Source organism: Peromyscus maniculatus, chromosome 7, assembly GCF_049852395.1.
Source record: "Peromyscus maniculatus bairdii isolate BWxNUB_F1_BW_parent chromosome 7, HU_Pman_BW_mat_3.1, whole genome shotgun sequence".
NCBI classification, from domain to species: Eukaryota; Metazoa; Chordata; class Mammalia; order Rodentia; family Cricetidae; genus Peromyscus; species Peromyscus maniculatus.
Genome location: NC_134858.1, coordinates 109,938,800 through 109,943,981, shown reverse-complemented (window position 1 = coordinate 109,943,981; position 5,182 = coordinate 109,938,800). Strand labels below are relative to the sequence as shown.

General features: G+C 36.6%; 1 long non-coding RNA gene across 1 annotated transcript; it reads right to left on the bottom strand.

Moving 5' to 3' along the window:
• Window positions 1-367: 367 nt before the first annotated feature.
• On the bottom strand, window positions 368-4,932 carry LOC143274355 (uncharacterized). Its single transcript, XR_013052973.1, has 3 exons — window positions 4,795-4,932; window positions 3,446-3,529; window positions 368-3,223 (listed from the first exon to the last, which is right to left on the bottom strand). It is a non-coding gene; the product is annotated as an uncharacterized LOC143274355 (long non-coding RNA).
• Between the last annotated feature and the right edge of the window lie 250 nt (window positions 4,933-5,182).

The window sequence follows — 5,182 nt, the reverse complement described above, 5'->3', positions numbered from 1 at the left end:
TGATGGCTGATTATGGTTCAGTGGTAGACCAGTTGCCTAGAATGCCCTAAGCCTTGATCCATCACACCACTTTTAGACACAATTCTGTTAATGTGTATATCCTTAAGCTTAATTGGTGTGAAAATTTTAATTTTCTTCTCTTTCCAAATTATTTTTTTAAATTGTTCCCAATTTCTTTTCCTGCTCAGACTCACTTTGTTTTTCCTAAGTTTTCCTAATCTTGAATTTTTCATGCTGTTATGGTGATCACTATCCAAACCAAATAAATGGTCTATTTTATTTAATAGCATTATCAGTGTCACATCCAAATCTTGATCATTCACCTTTTGATGACTGTCAGTTTATCAAGTTTATCAAGTTTGTCAAGTTTGTCAAGTTTATCATTTTCTCTCAATATCTACCTCACTTCATCCTCTGGCCATTCGTCTCCTGGCTTTTCTTGTCACTACCCATTCATCTTCTAGCTTTCCCCTTCTCCTCTTAGCATGCCCACCATCTCATTCTCCCATTCCTAACCCTTATAAGACAGCTTTGTAAAGTTAATATTAGCTTCTTTTTTGTCAATGCCATGACTTCAATTTCAGCACTTGGGTGGCAGAGGCAGGTGGATCTCTGAGTATGAGGCCTACCTACTTTAAACAGAGAGTCCCTGGACAGCCAGGGCTACAAAGCGAGTTTCTGCCTAAAATTTCTGTGGTTGAAAATGTATTTCAGAAGTCTATGTTCTACTCATTACAGAGCCATCTCAATTACCTAGTCATCAATCTTTCCTAAAACTGAGTTTCCCACATTTGTACCTTTGTTTAGTCTGTAGACTTTGAGAGTTTCAATTGGGCCTTTAGATTTAATGAAATAGTAGGATGTGAGCCTTCATTTCTTAACCTGCAATATACTTCAAAACTTCTTCTGTTGCTTGATTACCAATGTTATCTTACAGGGTACTATGTTTTTCTATTTGCATATGAGTTTTTCAATAAGATCCTTCTGCTCCTACAACTTTTAAAATACTAAACATGTCATTAGTGATTACGAAGCAAAAGTTTTGTTCTCAAAAATAGGATGGATATATTAAATTTTCTTGACTGGTTTATAAGATAAATCTATCAAATATGAAATGTTACTAGTGTAGTCTGTGAAAAAATATCATTAAAATCATGTGAATACTTCTATTTTCTTCTCCCCTCAAATTATTTTTACATGATTCCTAATTTCTTTTCCTGTTCAGACTCCTCTTGTTTTTCCTGTTTTCTTAATCTTGAATTTTTCCTACTGTTTTGGTGATCCAAACAAAATGTGTGGCATTTTTTGGTCCAAACCTTCAGTTGCACTAAGACTAAAAGTTGGTTTTTCCATTAACTTCCTAGTGTGTATTTTCTTACATATTGCTTTATCTGAACTACAAGGTACTTCAGTGAATTAGTACACACCTTTTTCTCTAGAGTAGACTGTGGGCTTGATAACTGAAGGTAGGAACTTCTCCAAGTAGGAAGTAAAGAAAACACTTGTAAGGGCATAACTGTCCATGAAATGGAGTTCATCCATTTTGTCCATGTGCTACTCACTCCTGTATCTTTAAAATTCATAAGCTTAAACAAACTCCCAAGAAATAGCTCAGTGAACATAACAGCAATTTCTGGGTTGTTTCACAAAAGAAGAATGCACACAGAGTTTTAAATCTCCCCTGCTATTAAGACAGTTCCATATGAATGCTTTTAACAAATCTCTGAGGATCAAAGATCCAAAATGACAGGGTCAACCTGCAGTCAGATAACTGGTAGGCAGAAGATAGAGCTTCTGAAATGTTTGAAGGTTAGGTTAATTTTATTGGGAGCCAACTTGCAGGAGTCAGTTCTCTCCTTCCACCATGAAGGTCCCAGCGATAGACCACAGCCCTCATTCTTGGTGGCAAGTGCTTTGACCCCACTGATCCGTCTTGCCAGCCACACACTTAGCTGCTATTAGGACATGATGTGCCTTTTACATCTGTGCATAAAAATGCCCAGCATGTAAAAACTGTCATAATTGAATGTCTGTGTGATTGCTTTTCCACTCACTTAGTTCTCACTTCTAGGAACAACCCTACTCTGGACGGCCTGTTCCCCACCCCCTTTCATTTCAGTCCTCTCATTTCATCTTGTGTAACTTCTTAGTTTGACACTATGTCCCTGATATGGGGACAGATTGGTTTGTACCGTTTACCATCCCTCTGACATTACCTTCATCTTTGTGCTGCTTTTATTCTTGTATTAGTTTTCTTTCCTGACTTTGTTCAGCTTTTTAAAATTCAACTTTATGGCATTTATAACGTTATTTTAATTTTTCATCCTCTCCAATTTGCTCTTTCTTTTTAGAAAAATAAAAATAAAAACCTCATTGTTTATGTTGACCCAGAAGAGGTCATCATCGCCTTGAGATAATTCAAATAAAATATGCTTTCTCATTTAACTGTTATTTTTTCTCCTGTTTTTATAGTTGTGATTGTGTGTGCATAAGTCTGATACAGCCATCGTCTTGGTGACTATAGTTATTTGACTCAAGATAGTTGTCAGCATGTTGAAGTGGTGTAGGAAGTGGGGGCCAGGTAGGGAGAATGTGCCACTTCAATTGAGGTTACTTCACCAATGCTATTTTATTTTCATAAAATTGTTTTCTTCTAGCTTTCGGCAGTTGATGAGACATCGGAACAGTCACGGGGTTTGGGGGTTTTATTTCACTTCCCGTCATTCACTAGAAATCCTGTCAATAGTGTCCCATAACCACACAGCTGAATCATAAATAACAAGACGATGCACCTTCGGCTCTTTTCCACCCTGCTCCAGTTACCTGCCATCCTCTCCTCTTCCCTTCACCCTGTCCTGGGTGGCCAGGAGGATAAATCACAAACTCAGAGAATAAAGAAAAGCCAGAGCCCAGAGAGTTTTCAGATGGGAAGAGGAGAGAGAACTGTCAATGAATCACTCAGTAAACCCTTTATTCATACTTCTTTACATGCAGGTGTTCATCACAGAGACCCTGCAACTACCCAGGTCCAGAACCAGGGTTAAGTGTTGGCACCCACCTCAACATCCACCCCATCTGTGATCTGCTGTAGCACAGGTGGGGAGACGGGGGCGGTCCTGTGGACCCAGGGCTACAGGATCTCCATGACACAGGGAGGCAACCAGATGTCCAGTAAGAGTCCCAGTGAGAGCCCAGTGTTGTTAGTGTAGCAGAGACCAGGGGCCTCGAACCAAACCCATCACATTCTTAATGCATTTCTCCTATGTGGCATTCACTATCACTTTAGGGATTTTCTCATGCTCATTATCTTAAACAATGTTTCAAAGAGGACTCTTCTTCATGACTTAATGAAGTAAGTTTAGAATTGGACTTTTTTAGCCTAAAGGGCACATGAACGTTTAAGGGATCTATGTCATCAATTGCCTAGTGCAGAATAGACACTTACCTGTGATTCTAACCAATGCGGGACTCTTTGCATCATCTCTGCAGTAGCTGTTCATCAATAGTCATAATTGTACCAAGGCAAGAGCTGAATAGGGGATGAATTGATTTTTCAAAATTTTACTTTTAAAATTAATATAAAGGAGAAAATACCATTGTGAGTTTAACAGTGATTGATAGTTAATTATCTGTACAAATTCTTTCGTTGTTTTTCTACTGGAGTCCTATTTAAAAAAAAATACATCTATGATTATGTTGCATTATCTCCTCTGAAATGGATCCCTCCTTATTTGAAATATCTTTCATTTTGTCATTTGCATTTTAATTTGTTCAAAGTCATTTTATATTAAAAGAAATATATTAGTTTTTAGGTAATAAAAATCTATCAGTATTTTATATTATGGTTTCTCAGTCTACTGTCAAAATATGAAATTCCTTCAACCACCTAAAATTATACTTCTGCTAAAATTATATCTCTGCTTTAATATTTGTGTAGATTTATTTCACTGAAATCACATAGTAATACATCTATACTTAATATGATGTTAGATAGGATTTTAACATAACTCCACAATTTATCCAAACACAATTTATTGAATTAATTATCTTATCCATCACTTGAAATTCCAATTATATTATGTAATAAGTGGTTATAATAAGTTTTCAGGCCTATTTTTCATGTATATAGTCACTTCCTCCTCCCTGTTTGTCTTTTCCTGGGCTGAATTTTGCTCTCATTACCTTTTTGAACACTAAAGTTTTCGATTTGCTCCATCCTTTTTTTTTTACAGGTGAACTATGGTGGATACTTTTCATGTATTCCCACTGAAATGTTAAGTAGAATTAGCTTGAAATCAGTATCAATACTGTATTGGATATAAAAAAAATACATCTTAAAAGAATTTATCTCTTAGCAAAATGCAATTTTGTTACTCTATGTGACTTAGAGTACAGTCAGGCAGAAAAATAAGTCTGGTGCCATCTCAACTCCCAAATAACTTACCTTGAGATTTTTTATTAAGCTGACTAATAGATCAGGCCCAGCTACCAAAGAATACATTTTGAAAGCATTTTTTTTAAATCTGTTGCTCAAATAAAGGGCCGTCACTATTATATAACAATAACAACATAAAGTGGTGAAATTAGCTTCTGTCTGAGGCCTGTCCCTTTATCTCATGAATGTCTTTTCCAGAAAAAAATTCTCAAGTTTTGCTCACTATCTTCTTTCCTGCATCTTGTTCTGGGATTCACCTAAAAAGTTATCATCAAACTCAACGTCAACTAGATTTCCTCCTGTGCTGTCTTCTAGATTTGTATTTTGCTCTTTTATAGGTAGGTATGTGATCTACTTACTTTTAATTCTGTGAAAGCTGTAAGGTCCATGTCTAGATTTTTCTATGGTAAACGCACATCCAGTTGTTCCAACAACACCGACTGAAAAGAAAGCGCTGTCCCCAGTGATTTGCCTTCCTTCTTTGTCAAAGATTAGTTGGCTATTTCTGTGTGGATCTATTTCTGGGCTCCCTGTTCTTTCACTGATCTGTGCACTCAGTCTTTAGCCAGCACCACGCCAACTCCGAATTGAGGTTTTTATAGTCTTGACGTCAGGTGATATGCTCTTTTGAAATTCATTCTTTTGTTTCAACACAACTGCCGGCCAACTCACAGTGGTTCTGCTTTTGATATTTTCTTTTCTCTACTTTTTAATGCTACAAAAGTGATATGAATTAAATAGATGGGT